The sequence below is a fragment of the Cimex lectularius genome, unplaced genomic scaffold (genome assembly GCF_000648675.2).
Source record: "Cimex lectularius strain Harlan isolate CLEC.00 unplaced genomic scaffold, Clec_2.1 scaffold245, whole genome shotgun sequence".
Lineage (NCBI taxonomy): Eukaryota > Metazoa > Arthropoda > Insecta > Hemiptera > Cimicidae > Cimex > Cimex lectularius.
Genome location: NW_019394224.1, coordinates 460,279 through 484,735, shown reverse-complemented (window position 1 = coordinate 484,735; position 24,457 = coordinate 460,279). Strand labels below are relative to the sequence as shown.

The window sequence follows — 24,457 nt, the reverse complement described above, 5'->3', positions numbered from 1 at the left end:
TCGTAAATATTCATCAAATGCTCTTAAATGATTTTATAATTTTATTACAATGTTACATCTTACAAAAGTTCACTAATTTCGTGGTCCGCTTGACCAATTAATACATTACAATTAATTAAGGTTTTTAGTTGAGATGTTAATGGCAAAAAATGGCAAAAAGGAGGGAAAACTCATAAGGTGGGGTTGAGATGGGAAGTTGATGTCCTAGTGGATCAAGGTCGCGATAGCTCAAGTGGTAGAGCAGCGGCGTATCTAGCCGAAGATTGTGGGTTTGAATCCCGCTCGTGCCATTAACTTTTTTCATCTCCACTCTAAACCTCTACTAAAAACCTTAATTAATTGTAATCTTACAAAAGGTCAAAAATGAACGAGTCCTATATTTATTTAAAATATTAAAGAAAAGATACAAACTATAAATTTATCCTATTGTTTCCTCTTTGTAAAACACGATTTAACAAAACTGAACATAATGAGCCATACTTTTTTTCGAAATTATAATGTATAACAAGTTTGCATAACTCCATCATTTTAAAAGTATTGAATTATTTTAAATATTTTTTATATATTTCATATTTCGAATCTAGCGGCTGGACTTTTACTCTGATTTTGACCAACCATGGTACAAATATACAAGGTCGTAAAGTGAATAAATAAACAAAGTTTCATAACCTTACTTGTACAATTCAAAAGATATTTTAAAGCATTCATTTAGTTATTCCCAGATATGATTTAAAAAATCAATAAATCTAGAGGCTATTCTTTAACAATGATTATAAGTAAACTTAGTACAAATGTACAAAATTATAAAGCGAATAAATAAACAATTTAATTAAGATTATTTAGAATTAATTTGGTGGTGCCCAAATGTTATGAAAAAATCAACCTATCTAGAGGTTATTCTGATCAAATTTTAACCAAACTTTGTGCAAATATACAAGATAATAAAGTGAATAAATAAACCAAGTTTCATAAAGTTTAGTGAAATAATTCCGAAGATAAATGATAAATACAAATTACAATACATATATATATATATATATATATATATTGAATATATCATTATATATATTGATCAGGTTACTAATTGTTAAAATATCTCAATTAATATAACAAATAATGCGTATGGTAATGTGTAATATATATGATTCAACCCTACGTTTTTATATACAAATATTTTTTAAAAATTTTTATTTGACAATAATGCGTAGTAATATTTTAAAATGAGTTTTTGGCGCTCAATTTTGCAAAAACAGCAAGTTCCACAAATGCATTAAATAATTGGAAATATTTTTAAAAATCATTTATACCTCAGTTATTTCTAATAAGATTTTTTTAAAAAAATTTTTTTAAGTAAAATTTATTCCAGCAACTCTAGCACAAGGAAAGAGAAGGCCAAAAAAATTGTATCTGCAAAAATCAATTAAAATTTCTTATAATTCGTTATCAGAATAAAAGCACGAAATAATTACACTTTACTTTTTCAATGCCTTGATCGAATCATTAGATAATCTAATAATCTAAAATTCCCGCTGGAAAAGTTTTCCTTGCCCCACATTGATTTTTTTAATCATTATATTTGTTTACTGCACGTAAGAAAACCAAACAATTTAGCACAGCACACGTGGATGCTTTGTTGCATGTGTCATTTTAGATCGAATGAATGTCCCAGATCAAATCTTAATGTAAACTTTCTTGCCGGAATGTTGCATTACTGCAAATTTCTGTTACTTCTGATTAAAAATGAAAGGTCTGCAAATATACTATTTTTATTTTCCTGAAAATTTTCCATTTGAATGCTTCAGCAATGTTATGAAACTTTCTTATGAATAGATAAAATGATGCGTTTTAGATTGTTTTTGTATGGGTACACTGACTTTTTTATTTTAAAAAATAATAATTTGATTATTATTATTTTACACATGCTTTGAAAAATGAAGTAATGTTGTTTTTTTCCAGATTATTTTTTTCATTTTGTTATAGATCATCATACAGCAATTATATTATAAAAATTGTGTAAATTCAAAGGTTTTCATGTAAAATGTTTCATGTTACAATAAAGTTCATATTAATTATATTTAATTATTTTTACGATCATGTTTAAAGGTGCAATTATGTTACATGCACTGCAGTGCATGTGTCAGGAAAAGACGGGTTTAAATAATGTTTTTTTTACTTGAAATTTTTAGACACCCTCAAATGGACCTTCTTAAACATCAAAATTGAATATTAAGTGTATTTTTCGTATCATTTTCAGACTTACTTTTTGAAAAAGTCAAATCGCGATGTTTCGATGATGCCTGAGTTGGGGGTGTTGCAGTTGCCCTTTCGGCTGCTGGAAAGCGACTGGAATGCGCAGAGCCCTGTGTGGATCTGTCGGCGGTTTCTCCGTGCGGAAGAGGGGGCGGCTGGCCGTTGGTGGGACGGGGCCTGGGGTGGCGCAGAGGGGTTTTCTAGGGTGGCATCACGCCCCCCTGCACAGGAATGCAATTCCATCAACTGCTTTCACCCACCTCACGACACTCTCTCGCTCCTTCCTCATCCCGCTCTCACCCTCGCGGGGGTGAAAAAGCTCGTCCTCCGGGTGACAACTACCCTCCGGTTGTTTTTACGACCCAACCCGGACCCCACTAACACTCCCAGCTATCTCCCACCGCCGATATTGCCGATTCCAACCCCCTTCGCCACTTCTTATCGCCGCAGATAGAACCAACCAATGGTTACCCGTAATTAAGATAGAAACCCTCACGATAATTTCTATCTTTTTTCTTTAGAAAAGAATTTTCAATAAGATTTTCTTTTTAAAAAAATATTTATTTAGAAGGATATTTTTTTTTTTATAATGGTGGCAAAGCAAATAACAATCCCGAACTTGCTCTCGTTACTTTGACAGGACATATTGGCGACTGAGCGCACAGAAGGGTAAAGCAGGAATAACAGTCGGATATCGAAGATGAAACTGTGGTATGTAAAGTCCCTCTGGTCTACTCAAGAACTGCTCAACATAATTTCTTTTAAACAATATTTTTTATCATAAGCCCTATTTCAACATTGCAACAATAAAGTGCGCGTTTTGCTATATCTAACGTTTTTCTGACCCTATTTTTAAATGGTTTTGCCACTTTCATAAAATTGATAAAACTTGATGAATCCATAAAGAAAAATTAAAAATTCGAATAAAATAAAAACCTAAAAACATTAATTATTCAGAAATCGTGAGATGCGGTCTGGTGTGATGTAGGTTTCAGAAAAACATTTTCTTTATCGTGCCAACGTTTCGATCTTTATTGAGATCATCTTCAGGGCCTGGGATTTATAAACATTGTTTAAATTTTACAAATACATGTAGGATGTTGAAAAAAGTGAATTTATACAATGCAAAATATATTTTTTATATTCAATCAAAGTATTTCTACTCACTCAAAGTCTTCTGTGTAATTGTGCCATTCTTGCGTGTCGTGTTGAGAGTGCCAGTGAGATTTTACTGTTTTATTTTTATATACATTGGATTTTGAATTCTTCCCCAACCCTTCAACGGTCACTAATCACCACACATTCCTAAAAACATTGTTCAACTTTTTTAATATATAAAAACACATTAATTACTGTAATGTGTGAAAATAGAGCTTATGGTAAAAAGGTAGTGTGTATATTTTTTGTAACGTTAAAAAGTTTGTGAAAAAATTAGAGAGGAAACCAGAAAGTTAAGTTAGGTTTTACCTATTTTTTTTTGGGGGGGGGAGTTTTATTTGAAATTTACAACTGTAAAATTAACTATAACAAGCAAATATCAAATATTATTGAAAAAGAATAATTGACTGTCGTACAAGTAATAACTCGGGTCGTTCCTCACTACTTGTCCAAACTTGAATCCTACCAAGAAAATTTGAGTAAAAATTTAAACTTCGCCCAGTGTTGTCAGAACATTTTCAAGGATTAAACGAGACTCTCGGCTCCTAAACCCCGCGGTCGTAGGTTCGTTTCCCACCGTCGCCCCCGGAATTTTTTAGCCCTCTCACTATTCCGAAAAATTAATCAACACACATGTATGCTTTAAATCATACGGATGAACTTGTTCAACAATTAAATTTTTACACAACTTAAATTCACTAATTTCGTGGTCCGCTTGACCAATTAATAACCAACCAGTTACACCTTAATTAATTGTAATATATTAATTGGTCAAGCGAACCACGAAATTAGTGAATTTAATGATTTAAAATGAAGTATACTTCACTAAAGCTTTCCGTGGCCATTTCATTTGTCGCCGAGAATCAAATAGATTACACGACATTTGAAAAATGGTAAAAACGAGGGAAAATTCAAAGGTGTGGTTGAGATGGGAAGTTAGTGTCCGAGTGGATCGAGGTCACGATAGCTCAAGTGGTAGAGCAGCGGCGTATCAAGCCGAAGATCGTGGGTTCGAGTCCCGCTCGTGCCATTGACTTTTTTATCTGAACTAAAACACTTTAATTAATTGTTTTTACACAACTACAATTTTTTCTAAGAAAATTGAAATTTACAATTTCTCCTTGTTTTCTCAACTGTCTTTTAAGAAACTCTATTTAATTTACGTGTATAATGTTAAGTGTTCTAACAGAATCACACCTTTTTAAGTTATTAAACCCTCCAGCATGACAATTTTAAATTTTTACCAACCTATAGAGATATTTTCCATATTCATATTTATAGCTCGTATAAAACAGCATTAAATCTTGGCATGTAAAAAGCATGATTTTCTCCTCCCTTGAAATTGAGTAGTGCTGTTCCTGGGCCTTTCTTAGTGTAAACCAAGGTGATCGAGTTTGGTCAGTTTCATCTGGGTTCGGTTCAAGCTTCTTCCCACCACCTACTATTATATCTCATACTGCACAGTTACCTCCCTGACCGGTTTTTCCGAGTCATTGACGGCAATGCCCTCTTAAGCCGGTTAAGCCGGTATGAAATACCCACTGCCAAATCGTTAATCCTAAGAAAAATTATCCATTTTATGTATGGAACGTAACTAGACATAGACTTAAATATTTCTTTCTTTCAAGATGAAATCTGGTCCTGTTACATCAATTTCTCAAAACTCTCCCAACCATCGTAAATCAGCAAACCAAAAACTTGCAACCCGACGACTTATCTTGAACCGTCCTCGCCGACTGAATAGTCGAACCGCCTATGCAGTGACAGTGAAAGTGACGTAAAATACACCAAAAAAAATTAGAGAATCTTATTCCGCGCAAATCATATTACATGGAAACATAAACATGCTGAATGCTATATCAAATCGCAAAAGAAATCTTTCTGTTAGGCCATTTTATTATTTCCTAATGAGGATAAATTTCAATATCAAGAGATAGTGGGACATTCATGAAATCGTTTTCCACGGTAGCACGTATAATGAATTATTCCAATTGGTTCAAACTATATTGGAAAAACTCTACTTTTTTAGCTAATGTATATTATTACTTAATCTTTTTATGTAAGGTCATGGTTGAAATGAAAAAGCCAGTGTCACGAGTTAATAATATTTAGAAATAGCTAGTTTAAAAAAAACGATTGTTTAATAAAATAGTAATAATAACTTCTAGCTCAGTTATAGAATCAATCAATTATTTAAGGTTTTTAGTTGAGATAAAAAGTCAGTGTCACGAGCGGGATTCGAACCCACGACCTTCGGCTCAAAACGCCGCTGCTCTACCACCTGAGCTATCGTGACTTCGATCCACTCGGACAACAACTTCCCATTTCAACCCCACCTTTGGAATTTGCTCTTCTTTTTGCTTTTCATTTAAACCAAGACGTTACTTAAAAAGATTAATTAATTGAATGAAGTAAATTGGTCAATTAGACCACAAAATAAAATGGATTTAATCCGTAAAACGAAGTATATCTTCACTAACAGCTCTCCGTGACCACCTCATATGTCGCCGAGAATCGAATCCTGATTACAGGACATTTTAAAATGGCAAAAGGAAGGAAGATTCAAAAGGTTGTAGACTGAAATGAAGAGTTGGTGTCGGAGTCAATCGAAGTCATGATAATTGGTCCAAATAAATATATACTTCATTATGTTTAATAAATATATGAACAGAATAGTAATGATTTTTTATATGTAAAGTCTTGGTTGAGATGAAAAAGGTAGTGTCACGAGCGGGATTCTAACCCACGCTCTTCGGCTCAATATGTCACTGCTATAACCACTTGTATTGAGCTGGAGGTCGTGAGTTCGAATCCCGCTCGTGTCACAGACATTTCATTTCCACCAAGACCTTACATAAAAAGATTAATTAATTGAAAGAAGTAAATTGATCAATCAGACCACAAAATGTAATGGAGTATATTATTAAATTATTGGTCAGTCATTAACTCAGAGGATGGAAAGACCAAAATGATGGGGACCAAAAAACCCATAAATTTGTGAATATCCGCATTATAAGAAGTTACAATAAAAATGATTATTCTTTTAAGAGATATTTTCTTTATTATTATAATTTTAATGAAGTTTTTTTCTAGATTTTACAAGCATATTTTCAAGTAACAAGTTACACTCAATTTTATATTTTTTGTATTTTATTTTTTATAAATGTGTTTTAATTAATCTCTCACTGGTGATGGTAGCGATTAGTGGGGGTTCGATACGGATTGGTTATAAACAGAATGTAATAACCAATTCAAGTAAGCTGTGTAATAACCTCGGGCATCGTCGGAATAATCACGATCTCCGTTTAGCCAGCACATCATTTATCTTCCTCTTCAATTCTTTCACTCGACTTCTGCCCTTTCTCGTCCGATGATTTCACGTCAAATCCCATTTCGTTATAATGCGTGATAAAAAAAAAAGTATATAATTCGTTTCCAGGGCGGAGTGAATTTTCCCGAAATTATATTTAGAAAGACTCGACGTTCATTTCTCTATTAAGCCCAATTATATTTAATGCATGTTTACGTCCATAAATTAATATAAATAATAATATGTAGAAAACGTAAATGAATGTCAATGTTTGTTCTCAAATAAAAGTTTTCAAAAAAAGTGAAGTGATTTATGTCATCCAGGAAGGCTTGCGTATGGCGCACAAGGGTGAAACCAATTTACAATACTTATTTCATACTATTCCAAATTAAAATTTTATGGGCTGTTCTAGGATTCGAATCCAAAGCAAATACTTGTCGGTCGCCCTAACCATTCGGCCACCGCTGTTTTTACTCAAATAAAGAGATTTTAATTTACTGTGTGTAGGTGCGTAAAAACCTAAGGCCGGGAACACACCCGATGCAACTCCATGCGACGGTACCCCACGCAAATCCAAAGTCCATTTTTCCATAAGATTGTATTACCCCCTGTGCACATCTGACCGATCAAGATTTTCGTCGGGTCGCATCGAGTACAGTCAAAGACAAAAGAACCGGACAATTATACAGGGCCGCTGGATTCGAACCCGGGACCTTTACCTTATAGTGATGAACGCCGCGTCAACGACTAAACCTTGCGGCCACCGACGCCCCCCTCATAATATTCAAATTACATTTATTATTGCCGTTATATTATTTTCAACATACTTATTTTAATATAAACAAAATGAACCGAGATCAAGAATTCAAGTTGTTAATATTAATGGTTTAGTAGAAAATTGATCAAAGCACCAGAATACCATTCATAATATAATGAATTTAACTAACAATTTATTACACGGTTTTACTCATAAAATTTAACTAACAATTTATTACACGGTTTTACTCAGAAAATTTAACTAACAATTTATTACACGGTTTTACTCATAAAATTTAACTAACAATTTATTACACGGTTTTACTCATAAAATTTCACTAACAATTTATTACACGGTTTTACTCCTAAAATTTAACTAACAATTTATTACACGGTTTTGCTCATAAAATTGAACTAACAATTTTCTTTCGTGCTTTTGCTCATAAAATTACACAATTTTCGTCGAGTAGTGTCAGAACAGGGCACTCATATTTTTTGTAGTTTATTTCAAACTAAGTACATATAATTTTGTCGTTATATTAATTACAGCATTCCTATTTTAATGTAAACCAAATTAAACCAGATCAAAAATTCGTTAGTGTTTATAAGAATTATTTAATTGTGATGGTTAGGAAGAAAATTTATCAATACGCCGGAAAAACTTAATGTAAAACAATTAAGTTTAACAAGCAATTTATTATGGTTTTGCTCATAAAATTTAACTAACAATTTATTTTATGATTTTACTCATAAAATTACACCGTTTTCGTTGAAAAGCTTCAGAACAGGACACTCATATTTTTTGTATTTTATTTCAAACTATATATATAGTTTTGTCGTTATATTAATTACAACATTCTTATTTTAATGTAAACCAAATTAAACGAGATTAAAATTTCATTAGTTTTTATAAAAATTATTTAATTATGATGGTTAGGAAGAAAATTTATCAACACACCGGAATAACTTTATTTAAAACAATTAAGTTTAACAAACAATTTATTACATGGCTGTGCTAATTAAATTTAACTAACAATTTATTACAAGGTTTTGCTCAAAATAGTGCATTAAGAACAAAAGAGGCGTTGCAATTGTGATAGTGATTATTATGATACATCCTGGGTGACTGTACGTGGCGGGCGCTTGACGTCGCATAGATGTGTGCACTCTACCAAAACGTGACAAGGCGTCGGGTAGCGTCGCATAGCGGTGCATCGGGTGTGTTCCCGGCTTAAAGCGTGTTTACGTCTCTAAATATTAATAGAAATACTAACATTCTTATTTAAATGTAAACCAAATTAAACGTGATTAAAAATTCATGAGTTTTTATAAAACTTATTTAATTACGATGGTTAGGCAGAAAATTTACCAAAACACCGGAATAACTTTATTTAAAACAATTAAATTTTATCTAACAATTTATTACTCGGTTTTGCTCATAAAATTACACCATTTTCGTCGAGTAGCGTCAGAAAAGGACACTCATAGTAGTTTATTGTGTTTATTGTAGTTTATTTCAAACTATGTATATGTAATTTTGTCGTTTAATTACAACAAGCTTATTTTAATGTAAACAAATTAAACGAGTTCAAAAATTCATGAGTTTTTATAATAATTATTTAATTATGATGGTTAGGAAGAAAATTTATTAACACAGCGGAATAACTAATAATAAAATTATTTAAAGCATTTAAATTTAACTAACAATGTATAACATGGTTGTGCTCATAAAATTTGATTAACAATTTATTACATGGTTTTGCATAGCGGTGCATCGGGTAAGTGTGTTCCCGGCTTAAAGCGTGTTTACGTATCTAAACATTACCAGAAATATAATGGGCAAATAAACTAATATTAAATTGTATACAACACCAATTTAATCTCAATAACAACTTGAAAGTTCTTTCCAGTCGGTTATCTGCTAGCTACTCATGTTACTATCTCGCTTTTTTACATTACATGTATCTTGATGTAATTGCCATTCCACTAGTGATTAAAGGTAATTAAAATACAAATTAATTCTATTAAAATGATTACTTAATCTAAATTTTGAGGGGCTCAATAGTTTCCCTTGATGCCCTCCTTTCATTCACGCCACATGCACACTCAGTAAAAATCATGCATTCAATATCCTACGTTAATCTAATTGGTGGAGACTTGTCGGTACTCGATATTCCTCACAGACTATCTATACACTTACCCACTCACGCAAATAAATACATTCATATAATCTGGTAGGCACAAGGGTTTTCGATTTTACGCCAGAGACTACCCCCTTATCAGACTGCAAATAAATAGACAAGTAAGTAAACTAATCTATTTTGGTTTGTTTGTGAATACTCGATATTCTATGAAAAACATACCTAAACATGCTACAACATACGCGCTAAAAAATACATTCATTAAAATTAACAATATTATTTCATCCGACGTACTAAAGGGCTCCCTTTATTTATCTTGAACCAAAGACGCTATAAAAAACGTACATGTTTAATATTTTTTAGTCTAGTTTCAAATTTTTCCCTTTTTTGGAAAAAAATTATACAAGGTACAGCAGCAACTGTTCAAAATTTCAAATGCGACTCTATACATTCTGCCAAATCATTTTACAGGATTTTCCCGCTGAAAGCAATGTACAATCGGATTTTAAATTGGTTAAAAAATGTCAATTTCGAACTATCTGCCATACGTAAAGATGGGAAAATTTGCTCTATTTAACCACTCTTCACCGGTGCTCAGAGTGATAGAGATTGGAGAGAAGGATTAGCGAGCATTTTTTATCCTTAGCCAGGTTCGTAAAACCAATATGCCACCACAAGAACAGCACCATACTTTATGCAATGAAGATGGCTCAAATAAAGGTCGAAACGTAGGCAAAAAAATGTTAAAGGTGTTTTTCTAAACTAACCTATTCTTGACTGGGTCAAAAATTATGAAACAACAGGTCACTAAGAAAAACGCTAATTTTTTGTTGCATTACAGGTGTAGAAGCACCTGACCGACTTTGTCTTACGAATTCGGAACCACCCTGTATAAATTACAAAAGAGACAATCATTAGTCAATGAATGGGCATATTTGTTCGTCTATTTTCGATAAGAACACGATTAAACCATGGTAAAAGAAGTTCTATTGATATTTTATTTAGAAATATCCTAATAGTTTTGAAAAAGAGTTTATAGGAGAAGCAGTATATTTATGAAACAATAAACCAAAACGGTGAAAGAACCAGGCTATTACATGATTCAAGGGATCGCCTGGCCCGTCGGGATACTCGTGAAAATTGTGAAACTCCTATGATTTAGTAAAGGAATTCTCTTATCGTTGTGTTTTCGCCGTCGCCTTGCGTTACCCGAGGAAACAAAAGGACCAGAACTGAAATGATGGAGGAAGGGAAAATGATATCAGAATTATATCGAAGACGAATCAGGCGGTGCCTGTCTTAGTCCCCCGGGTCAGGAAATGTTCGTCAACGGGCGTATCTCGATTTTCGAACAACGCCCTCAAACGATGTGTCATCTCTGCTCGTTGGGGTAAAAAATTACAGACGATCCATCATTCCACCGCTGCACACGGTTTTGTGTCACTCCCACAAAGGAAGCCCGAGGGGAAACAACCCTTTTTACAAAAGCAATGGGAAAAAAGCCGGCATTTAACAAGTTGCATTTTTTTCCCTCGCATACTGCCTGTTCTATTTAAAACACTCCAATCACAAAAAATTGACTATGAACTGTAAACGAAAGGACAATAAAATAATAATAAAAACGTCTTTCGTATTTTAAATTTTGATACATTTAAACTATATTTTAAAAAATAAGCATTAATGCACTGATGAACAAAATAAACGTACCACCCTTAAATTTGAATGTATTTAAGTTTATTCATTTTTTCCTAACCAAAAATAGGTTGTTTGTAAAAATAAGACATTTAAAAAAATTATTACGCATACACCTAATTATTAAAAAAAATAATGAGTACAAAACAACATAAAATTAAAACTGTTAAAAAAATTTAAACTGTTCCTAATTGTCTTGATTAGCGGTATAAAACCCTTAGATACCGACTTTTGCAGAAATCGATCTAAATTAATTTTTTGGCTGATAAATTTAACGAGCTTCTGCGTGAATGTCATTCCTAGTGCAAACTCTCTTTTTCCCAATACCTTTTAGACCGAGTTTCATGATTAATAATTAGTTTTAAAGAAATTCTTAAGTGCATTTTTTAACTATATAAAACTCCAAAAAAATGGCAAAAAGGAGGGAAAATTCAAAAGGTGGGGGTTGAGATGGGAAGTTAGTGTCCGAGTGGATCGAGGTCACGATAGCTCAAGTGGTACAGCAGCGGCGTATCTAGCCGAAGATCGTGGGTTCGAATCCCGTTCGTGCCATTGATTTTTTTATCTCAACTAAAAACCTTAATTAATTGTAAGATATTAATTGGTCAAGCGGACCACGCAACTAGTGAATTTAATAAGTTTAAAATGAAGTATACCTTCACTAAAGCTCTCCGTGGCCTTTCATTTGTCGCCGAGAATCCAATCCGATTACACGACATTTGAAAAATGGCAAAAAGGAGGGAAAATTCAAAGGTGTGGTTGAGATGGGAAGTTAGTGTCCGAGTGGATCGAGGTCACCATAGCTCAAGTGGTCGAGCAGCGGCGTATCTAGCCGAAGATCGTGGGTTCGAATCCCGCTCGTGCCATTGACTTTTTTTATCTCAACTAAAAACCTTAATTAATTGTACTATGTAAAACGTTATTTCCATGTTACACTATTATTTTCATTTTAAAAACTAGGTTAATTTCTGACAAAAGTATTTTCACATTTTACGTATTTTCTTATAGAAATTCGTTATATATTTTTATGGTATATACTTCGTTAAAAAGCTACGTGTCTCTTCTTTCAAATGGTATTTTTTATTAAAGATGAGATGATGTGTCGACCCGTTTGTTGAACAACTTGAACAAAAGGATCTTCAGTGATGTCACAACAGAAACGACAAACTCTTAAAGTCTTTATCGAGCTACTTATACGACCATGTTTGTGGTTTTAAATAATTTTTAAATTTTTATTTTATATTATATTGTTTTATTGTTTTTAATTAACTCCACACTGTTCATTCTTTTAGATACTGAGCTTCGCCTAATTTTAATTATTATTATTACATATGCAGTTTCTTCCTCTCCAGATATATTTAAACACTCATATAGTTAAAGTAAGATGAATAATTGTTTTTTGTAATTTTGCTTTTTTAAATGATATATCATGTTTCGAACTACGATATTTTGTCAAAATAAATAGGCCCTGATGACGATATAATCGTCGAAAGCTCGGCAAAGATTTAAAGAGTTTGTCGTTTCTGTTATGACCTCACTGAAGATCTTTTTGTTCAAGGTATGTTTTATTTTCAAATCCTTTTAGCCGTTTTTGAATTATTCGTTTTTACCAGATATTCCGAGAACTTTTCAATAATCAGAAAAATTTTAGGAGTCCAAAAATCATTCAATTTAAATTTAAATAAAAATTTATGTTTAGGGGTCTCTAGAGGTGCTGAAACGAAATTTCATACTATTTTCAAACTTATGACCTAGTTTATTTGAAAATACATTTTTTTACGAACAAATCATCAAGCGTGAAAATCGGTCCACTAGCTTTTGAGAAAAGTGATGTTAGAGCTTGCACTAGGAATGTCAACCAAAATATTTGGTTTTTAGAAATTTTTTGGTTATTAATAAATTTTAATAGCTTTTACTATATTTTTATTGTAATCTACATCAAAAATGCCGTAAAATGATTGATTTACATAGTTGATATGAGTAAGTAGAATGGCGAAATAAAAATACTAAAAACGAAAAATTTTAACTTTCAAATTTTTCTTTTGGAACACAGGTCCTACTCACATGAGTTGGCGGATGCGTGTCCGAGAGTTTGGAGTGAAGAATCATCAAAAAAATTTTGTTCTACATCCGTGATACACCAACCTGGTCGACCTTTAATAATGTTATGACCCTGACACCGCCATACTCACTCAGCTGATTGAAGCTATTGAATAAGGCATAAGAATAACAATAATATCAAATTAAATAAACGAAGGAAAAAGGTTAACTGAAAGCAATCTTTCGTCGTAGCAGAATACAGGGCTTAATGCAACTTGTTAGGCAAATGGCATTATTACAAACAAAATTAAACAAAGAAGTAAGTACAGAAAGCATTATTTATTTGAGCTCTATTTGAGCAACTAGGATAGCCCCTAATTACCTGTAATTAATGGAGAAAGGTAATGGATTTTATTTTTAACTAAATAAATTAAGTAGTGCTTAAATTTGTCCATCAGCGCATTTAGATATATAAAAAACAGCGTAGAGTGTATAAATTTAAATAATATGTTTAATAATATACGAACTCATTTATCATTCTTGATGATGCTAATCGTCCAAATTTGGTTTAAAATCCTTGAGATTTAGCCGTGATTTTTCAAACATCATAGTTGAACTTTTTCTGTATCAATTCATGTTTTCTTGGTGTCTCGTTATATGTTATATTATTTTTTTTTTTTTTTAAGGAGCATCCGACAGCTTGGTCATTTCAGCCCCGAGCACCTGCAAAATATTTCAACACATATTCAATACGCATTCACACAAATAAATACATTCACAGCTATATACATTGCCTTCATTTTATTTGGTGGATGGAGTACTGAATATTCCTCCATCGACCTGCATACATTAACAAACTAATATATTGGGGTCGATGGGGTACTTTTATAAATATTCCGCCATCGACCCAAGTCCCGTACACAGCTCGAGGGGCGATGGGGATGCTATTCCACTATCAGCCCCTCCACATTCACTCTAATAAATACACTCACTCATATTTTACACACAAAACACATATTTTAAAGGCTATATACAATAAAAAAATTCCCAATTCCTCTAAAAATCGGAATAGGGGACCCTGAAAAGCCCTACCGTGTCCGAGAACCTTTCTCACATCCGGCGGCATGCCTATGTGTCCTCTTTATGGAGCCAAGGCATGCCTCTATTATGTGGGACGCTTAGAGCAAGTTTTCTCTGAATAAGGGGCACCTGCGCGGGCTTTGGCTATTATTATTTCAAGTTTCATACAAATTGAAATAATGTTTCACTATAAAAGCGCGGCGAACTGATCTAAGATTTGAAGAAAGCGAAAAATACAGTAAATGTTAGGAGGGCAAAATAATACACATTTGTGCTTATTTCAGGTTCTTAAGCAGAATTTTTCAGAGATAAATGTGTTATGGCTCTTTAATTAAAGCTAAACGATTATAATCTGGTTGAAGCTAAGCACAGTTGGGACAAAATTAAGACTCCTCCCTACTCAGAAACCGGATCCAGTTACTTGATACATGTTTCAAACGTTTTGCATTTCATAGAAATCATCGAAAAATTTCTGGCATATGATACGCTCTCTAATTTATATTCCAGAATTTATTGTTTTTGTTGAAGGCGTAATGACCAATTTCGGCTGGAAACAATTCCCATGGAAATGACATTTGAGCGGGCGACCGTAAAATTTGTAACGTCTCTTAAACAGGAGGGAAAAAAATTCCCGTTATATTAAAAATACAAGAGAGATGGCAACGAACTCGCGACGGCGGTATGTGATTTTAATAATTTAATATAGTGCCATGGGTGGGCCGTTTTGAGTTATATTACTCTTGGCGGGGCTGAGGACGTCTTTCATAAACCTAGTGAGGAAGAGAATGTTTGGGCCTTTCATTACGTGGATTCCAACGAGGAGGAAGGGGTCCTTTTGTAAAATGGGGCATACCAGGTCGACTGTCCTTAAAAGTAACGTTCAAGTATCATAAGATAAGCAATCGATCAACATCAAAACTTTATACTGTCAATAAAGCATAGCATGCACTTATAGTTGCATTTGTATGCAATTGAACACTGTTTTTGTGAACAGTTACGACCGTAATGATCAGATATTGATCCCCGTAATTAATTTAACTTATAGTGCATATTTTTGCATATTTGAAAAATACTGAGAGTTAGAAAGATTTCTGATTGCTTAAAAATATTAGTCAACTAGACCTTGAGAGAGAAAAAGCTCGGATTTGGATTTCACTTAACTTTCTAAGAATAAATATGTAAACCAACTAACACAATAAAATTTTCGTAAAATAATCGGGAATTGATGCCCCTTTTTAATAACAAAAAGTGCTTAAAAACGTCAAGAAGTCCAAAAATAACTTATTATAAATGCCTTAGTTTAAATTACCTCTCCAAAAAAATGGAAAACAGCTTTAAAGCTACTGATCATAATACTGCAGAAAAGAAAGACAAGTCAAGTGCAATGTCATTTGGAGCTATCTGCTAGTCTACCAGCTATGGGGATACATTAGGAAAAATTAATTAAGGTTTTCAGTTGAGATAAAAAAGTCAATGGCACGAGCGGGATTCGAACCCACGATCTTCGGCTTTATACGCCGCTGCTCTACCACTTGAGCTATCGTGACCTCGATCCACTCGGCCACTAACTTCCCATCTCAACCACACCTTTCGAATTTTCCCTCCTTTTTGCCATTTTTCAAATGTCGTGTAATCACTTTGTTTCTCGGCGACAAATGAAATCTGTTTATCTCAATTGAAAACCTTAATTAATTGGTCAAGCGGACCACGAAACTAGTGAATTTAGGAAAAAATGATAATTGGGAAGCTGAAGCGAATTTGAAGGAAAGATAAGGACTAGTACTGAAGAAGCCGTCACAAAACTATACTATGATGTGAAAGGCTCCAAAGAGAAATATGATGTCGCCATGTTCTTCGACATTGCTGAAGCATACGATGCAGTAGATTGGGTGCATGCCCTAGAAGAATCCAAACGAACAAAGTTTTCAACGAATATTGTCAATTTATTTCTACTTGGATGAAAGGACGAAGAAAGAAAAAAAATTAAGCCATTCGATCCACAACGACAATAAAGCTAAGTTACAAAAAGACTTAGTAGGACCACGTTTCTGGAATCTCACTTTCATCACACTTTTAAAAGAATTGGAAAAGATTGAATGATAGGAATCAATGTTTACAATAGCAGGTAAGAAGAGAATAAATAGAAGACAAAATAAAAATACCTATAGAGAAAACAAATAAATGGTGAGAGAAAAAAACATGAAACTTCCAGTAACAAATGTAAAGCAATCGTGACAAAAGGAAACATTTATACCACACCTAAAATAAACATAGATGGCGAAAGTGTGCATTTCTCTAAAGGAATAAAATATCTAATGGTAAACATAGTTAACAGTTCAACACAACGCGACATGTGATGAAAATAATAGAAATGGACAGAGTAACATTCAAGAAAATTGCAAAATATCGCCAGAACAGCATAATTATTAGGCTGAACAGAAGAGCATATAAAGCGGGAAACACATTTATCCGATGCAACGCTATGCGAGGCTACCCGATGCTACCCGACGCCTTGCCACGTTTTGGTAGGGGGTGCGCATCTATGCAACCTCAAGCGTACAGTAACACAGCGTGTATCAAAATAATCACTGTCACAATCGCAACGCCTCTTTTGTTCTTAATGCATTATTTTGAGCAAAACCATGTAATAAATTGTTAGATAAATTTTATGAGCACAAGCATGTTATATATTGTTATAAATTTAAATGTTTTAAATAATTTTTTTATTAGTTATTCCGGTGTTTCGATCATTTTCTTCCTAACCATCATAATTAAATAATTCTTATAAAAACTCATGAATTTTTGAACTCGTTTAAATTGTTTACATTAAAATAAGTATGTTGTAATTAAACGCCAAAATTACGTATACATAGTTTGAAATAAACTACTATGAGTGTCCTGTTCTGACGCTACTCGACGAAAATGGTGTAATTTTATGAGCAAAAGCACGAAAGAAAATTATTTAAATGTTTTAAATAATTTTATTATTAGTTATTCCGGTGTTTCGATAAATTTTCTTCCTAACCATCATAATTAAATAATTCTTATAAAAACTCATGAATTTTTGAACTCGTTTAATTTGTTTACATTAAAATAAGGATGTTGTAATTAAACGACAAAATTACATATACATAGTTTGAAATAAACTACAATAAACACAATGAACTACTATGAGTGTCCTGTTCTGACGCTACTCGACGAAAATGGTGTAATTTTATGAGCAAAAGCACGAAAGAAAATTTTTAGTTCAATTTTATGAGCAAAACCGTGTAATAAATTGTTAGATAAAATTTAATTGTCTTAAATAAAGTTATTCCGGTGTTTTGGTAAATTTTCTGCCTAACCATCATAATTAAATAAGTTTTGTAAAAACTCATGAATTTTTAATCACGTTTAATTTGGTTTACATTTAAATAAGAATGTTAGTATTTCTGTTATATTTAGATACGTAAACACGCTTTAAGCCGGGAACACACTTACCCGATGCACCGCTATGCGACGCTACCCGACGCCTTGTCACGTTTTGGTAGAGTGCACATGTCTATGCGACGTCAAGCGCACGCCACGTACAGTCACCCAGCATGTATCATAATAATCACAATCGCAACGCCTCTTTTGTTCTTAATGCACTATTTTGAGCAAAGCCTTGTAATAAATTGTTAATTAAATTTTATGAGCAATACCATGTAATAAATTGTTTGTTAAACTTAATTGTTTTAAATAAAGTTATTTCGGTGTGTTGATAAATTTTCTTCCTAACCATCATAATTAAATACGTATTATAAAAACATGAATTTTTGATCTTGTTTAATTTGTTTAAATTAAAATAAGAATGTTGCAATTAATATAACGACAAAATTACATATACATAGTTTGAAATAAACTGTGTAATATATAATAAACGGTGTAATTGTATGAGCAAAATCGTAAAATAAATTGTTAGTTTAATTCAGTATATCAAAAATAGTATTCCGGTGTTTTGATCAATTTTCTACCGAACAATTAAAATTATTTTTGTATTTCTTTTAATAGAACTAATAATTTTCGATCTCGCTTAATTTGGTTTATATTAAAATAAATTTGTTGTAATTAATATAACGACAATAATACATTTATTTTTATTAAAAATATGAGTTGAAAACCCTCGTAAAAAAATTAAATAAATAAATAAAATATAAAAATATGAGTGTCCGGTTCTTTTGTCTTCGACTGTACTCGATGCGACCCGACGAAAATCTTGACAGTGGGGATCGCGTAGCGTTGCGTGGCATCGGACAGATGTGCACGGGGATAATACAATCTTATGGAAAATCTGTCGTTGGATTTGCATCGGGTAGCGTTGCACCGGGTAAATGGGTTCCCCGCATAAAGTATATGTTTGTTCCTTCCTACAGCTACATATATTCTTAAAATAGTATTAAATACGAAAAACTTCGTTCTACCACTCGCACGTTTTGGATCAAATAAATCCTTCAATAAGGACAAATTACGTTTTCCCATGCCACCTCCCCATGTGAAAATGTAGGATTTCACGAATTCAAAAAACGCGAAAGGGAGAGCGGTTCGTTCTGCAAAATGAATTGCGTAATTTGTGTGAGTTGGTTGTTTGAACAGGAGTTATGTGATATTGTGCCGATCCCCCTTTTCTTCTTCTTTTTCTTCACAGGGTGCTTTGCCGGCCTTAAAATTGGATTCCACTCCACACGCAGCTTGTACACCCCACCCGTCTTTCATGTCCCTTGCTTTATTAAACCCCTCTTTCGAGGTTTTCTTTTCTTTTTGACCGCATAAATGGCCCTCTGGTCCAACCTATTATTCACATTTTCCCCGACTTTATCCGGTCATTTACTTACTTTGAATTTAATTGAAATTACTTTATCTTGAACTTGTCTCAGATTAATAAGACGGATACACTGTTTGGGTGAAATTACGTATTTCTTCTTCAACGTAGTACACCCTAAGATTTTTTTATTCTCCAGGCTCTATTGTTGTTATTATTATCTGCATTTCACGAAATATTCAAATAATATTCATAAAAACTATATTATCATAAATTGATAATATTGTTATTATTTTTTCTTCAATAGATTGTTTGTAATTTATTTTCGTATTTTATTATTTATTATATTTCATAGAAAGAGACAACTAAAGTCACAACTTCATTAATATTCTTTTATTATTGTTTTTATTACCCAGATATCATTCCGTGCACAATAAAAAAAATATGTGTTTATGAAATTGTGTTATTGGTTGTCCATGTGCGTCCACTTTTGCAGGCTGACGAGGGTCAAGAAGAACTCCGCATCTCTGCCCGAGGGTCGCTGCAATAAGATACATAGAGTCGGTTTGGTTCCTCGGCCTCACGAGTTCAAAAGTCAAAAGGTCAAAAGTTAAGATGGCTGCCTCACATTGACGACGTCGAGGTGAAGGAAAGAAGAGTGACATTATTAACGGTCGTCAGTCATTTCAGGTAAGAAGCGAACAGAGTCCCCTCATGAAAAGTGTATGACGGCTGCATGGCTCTCCGTGCGGTCTCCGGCTCATTTAGTACCAGCCCTTTGGCCAGTCGTGCTGCAAGTTGAGATTGCTGTAGCTCGAACTTCGCATGGAGCAGCTCACTCTCAGCTAACCTCGCGTATGGTTTTCTTGCCAAGAAGAAAATTCATTTTCGGGCGCGATTCCCTTAGATGCCAGTATAGTAGAATGTAAAGCGATCTGTACCCGAACGCCCTTGGGAATAATGCTTCGGCGAAGCCGGGCGAGTAACACTGAACGGTACTCGAGGTGTGCAACCGGCCGACTCCACCCTAGTGTTAACAAGTTCTTGGAATTTAGATCGAGGTACACCAGTTTTCCGCCCGTCTCCTAAGACCAGCATTGCTGTGGCGTGTATCGTGATGGTGCGTCCACTTCATGATCGCTCCCGCCGCTGTAGCGTTACACCGAAAAACTGTACGCGCTTGGCATGATTCGAGACGATGGTGATCTCTTACCTCGTCTGCACCTACCATTTCAGCGCTTACTACTGTCCGTGACAGATTCTCTGTTGGCCCTCTCATCGTGCCCTTGTTTGACAGATACACTGAACTTTTCACGTCTCGGCAAAACAGTGGTTGTTTTCACACTTGACAACATTGTTGGGTCACGAAAAGGCGACAAGAGGCATCTAAGGCCGGAACGTCCCAATCTCCGGACTTAGCCACCTCGATTCGGCCTTCTGACACTAGAAATGCAATAAAAAACTTGGCTCCACTCTGTGCGCGCGTGCATGTATGTACATGCGTGTGTAGATTTGTATCAGTAATGTTGACATTGACAATATTTCAATCAGTGTCACCTAAAATTCTTTAAACCAAAACAATATCCATGCGGTCGTTATGTTGACTTGACTAATAGGTATGTGCTGGTGCCTCAACCTGCTTTTATCCCTGACAAACTAATAAAACAAAGCCAACACCGTCTAACAGACCAAAACAATAAGGGTAGGCACGTAAAATCGATTAGAAACGACCAAACACAAAAAGAGTTAAAAACATCAAAATCTAAAAACAACAATTCTGCAATGTCCTTTATAGCCATTTTTCAATTAGGTCTCTTATGAAATTTTCATTGTTTGAAGGCACCGTGAATATTAAAATTAAAGGTGGTTTAAAAAAGTCTCTTTCTGATCCGTAAATAGGATGTTATAGAACACCAAATGATCTCCGCTTTATATAAAATTAATAAAACTTTAAAACAATTATGTAAATTTTCAATTGCAAATAAAGATCCTTTTTCTTCTACGTTTAGGGAAAAGTCATAATTTAATTTAAATTTTTAGTCTGCCATTTAAGCTTTGTTTCTGTTACTTAATGTCTTGCTTTTAATCTAAATTGTAATATGTTTACAATTGCGTAAACTGTGATCGGAAAACGTTTGTGTATACTTAAAATCCCATCTTCTTTTTTTGTCATATGCGCTTTGATTAATAAATACAGATTACAAAAATAATCATGATCAGTAAAATAATCATTATAGTAAAATAATACTAAATCTATATACAATGGAGCTCAATATTTAATAAATACCGTAGTAAACCCAGTAGGCATTAGTTTGTTTCAACATTAATTCACGGCTCGTCCTGGATTTGAAACCGAGACCCGCTGAGAGAATCCTCTGCGTCAACAGGTGTTTTATCGGTCGTTGGCTCAAGATTTACCTGGTGTAGCAATATTTGCCAACACTGGCGACTAAAATGACGCGGAAATCTTTGAGTTTTGTTATGCCATTACTAATCAATACATCATAAATGTAATTAATTTAATAGGATAATTATTTTATTTTATTAAATATCTGAAGGATCGTATGACTGATATCTTAATTTTTTACAAGGGATGCCAGGGACTGTGTACTCTATCACTGGCTCCACATTTTTTCTTTATTTTTTTTTTTTTTTTNATTGATGAGTGCCGTGTCAATTTCTTTCAATTGCGGCCACCGGTCCCCTTAGGCGTCAGAAAAAGTCCAGAGGCGACGGTGGGGATCGAACCCACGACCGTGGCCCCCTTTGATAATACGTTTACATAACTATGAAGGCAAACATTTGTTGAGAGATTTTCTCTTGCTGGTTTGATATGTAGAGAGACGTTTTGGTAGAGTCACATTGATGTGCGCGTGCAACGAGACGCGATGTAGCGCCGTATTTTGTATCGTACAGGAATGAATATATGGACGCAAATTGAGACATGACGCAGCATAGCACCGCTGACAGACGGTTGGTGCTGGGTCAGTGTTACCGTTTTCGCACCGTAGGTTGGGTTCGTGTTCGCAGCGTTGCATTCATTGGTATACCATTCTTTTCTAAAATGGACATTCTGTTCCATCTGATTTCAGAGATTTTATTTTAGTATAAGGCTCGAGGATTCGATTTCCAAAATTTTAAATATTAATGAACTGCTATATAAGGCGAGGAACTTGGAGTAGTAGAAGGACATTAACATAAATGTAGCAAAGAATGGTGGTGAGAGAAAATCACTGGTTAAAGAATTAAGTAGTCGGAATCAGTTATCGAGCCTAAATCCATTCATTTCAGTTTTATTATAGAACTAGTCATGTTTTCACTTTAATAGCTCATTGATGATTACAGATGATTTGCAGTACATTCCTGAATGTGTGGTTGCTTCTTCACGAATTTTTGTGCACTTTGAAGCGGAAAAGAAATTATCCGAGCAAGGCGAGCATCGAATATTGTTGCTCGGTAAATAACCAGCACCCATCCCTACAAGTCGGAATTCGGCGAACCTTTGCTAGGCATTCAGCAAATCTGGAGCGGTAACGTCATAGCATACGGGTTGAAAGCAAGGGTCCCAACGATTAATAAATTTGTTTGTGTATTTATTTTTACTGTCATTACCTATATGTCGGAAGAAGAACATTTCTTTGAATAGCTAATTGTTTGTGTAACTAATCAATAATTAATTGTGTAAGGATTTTTGTATTATATAGTACAGAACCATTAGAATGAGTATGAGTAGAGGTCGAAGTAATACAATTTATGTCTTCCTTGGACATGTAATATAGTGAAACCAGAGGGTAGTAACTGCCATGGGAAGAAGGACCCACGTAGTGCATCTGGGGAACTTTTGGCAAAGAACCGGTGAAATTATTATTACAAATTATTACTGATATACATTCAATTACTTATAATTTAAATCAAATTTTTCAGATTTGCCCTCAGAAAAATCTAACTTAAAACTTACAAGTTGGTTAATAAAAAATGATTACAAAATCTCTGGATTGGGAGAGAGTGCCGATGGCTATTCTTCGAACAACCCCTGCATTCTAGCATTGTCATCACCTTATTTATTTAATAATACAATTATGCAATTATAACAATTTGAACACCTTAGAGATTTAGATTGGTGATGTTATCCCAAGTTAAGTATTATCGTACATTTGCAACGAACCACATCTGTGGTTACTTAAGGCTAACATGATTTTCCTGTACCCACACAAAAAGATGGTGATTATGGTTAGTATGATGGGTAGAATACAGAGGCTGTACTCGCTTCGGCGGTACTAATCTAGACTAAAATTAGAACGATACAGAGAAGATTAGCATGGCCCCTGCGCAAGGATGACACGCAAAATCGTAAAGCGTTCCGCATTTTTAACGAATGTCTTGGCCCATCGGGGTTGAGCTGCCTCTACACCAATGCTGCGGCAGTAACACCATTCCGTCGGATGTGGAGGTGCGGCAGCTCTCATCTTGAGAATCAAAACGTCCGATAAGGCCGAATAGGCTAGGTGCGGACGTTAAAGATCCTCATTGTCCTTTTTAGGATGAGCGAGTAAACGAGAAAGTCCAGAGGTTGAGTTTAAATCTATGGCTGTGGTTTCTGGAATGTTATTGGTGAATGTACGCGTATATAACTTTCATGAATACATACTACATATACCTATAGAATTAATACAAACATATACATATAATAAATGATAGAACTAATCAAATATTTTTAACAGAAAAAATTCTCCAAAAACAAATAAATGATGTATGGTTGCTTTGCATTAAAATTAAGTACAATATTCTGCAATTAATAAAGAAAATAAGTACAAAAGTAGAAACGAACAATATAATTTGAGTATGTGTAAAACTTTTATTTTCTTTAATTTTTTTGAAAAATGAAATATGCCAGAACGTCAAAAACAGGGTTATAAAGAATCCGCCTGAACAGTAACGGGACTGTGTGATTTATTCAAGCGTGTCGTCCAAACTGCTCAGACAAAAACCAGGTTTTGTGCTTTTGAATGTCAGCTTTTGAAAATCGGTCTGCGTACGGGCGAGGACAATCGGAAAAGATTAGTGAGGAATTAAAAGGACTTCGTGACGTGAGGGGGAAAAGGGAAAATGAGAGGAAATATCCTTTTGTGATACATATGTGTATATATATTGTAATACTTTTCAACTGTAAATTTATTTTTTACAGAGTAAAAGCCCTTCGTCTTCTTACCGTAGGTAGGAGAACAAAAAGAATAAATAATAAAAATATTA

General features: G+C 33.9%; 3 non-coding genes across 3 annotated transcripts; 1 reads left to right on the top strand and 2 right to left on the bottom strand.

Annotated features, from left to right (window-relative positions):
• Positions 1-5,631: 5,631 nt before the first annotated feature.
• On the bottom strand, positions 5,632-5,704 carry Trnak-uuu. Its single transcript has one exon. It is a non-coding gene; the product is annotated as a tRNA-Lys (tRNA).
• A 10,197-nt stretch (positions 5,705-15,901) lies between these two features.
• On the bottom strand, positions 15,902-15,974 carry Trnay-aua. Its single transcript has one exon. It is a non-coding gene; the product is annotated as a tRNA-Tyr (tRNA).
• A 7,494-nt stretch (positions 15,975-23,468) lies between these two features.
• On the top strand, positions 23,469-23,577 carry LOC112128330. Its single transcript, XR_002910948.1, has one exon. It is a non-coding gene; the product is annotated as a U6 spliceosomal RNA (small nuclear RNA).
• The last annotated feature ends 880 nt before the right edge of the window (positions 23,578-24,457 follow it).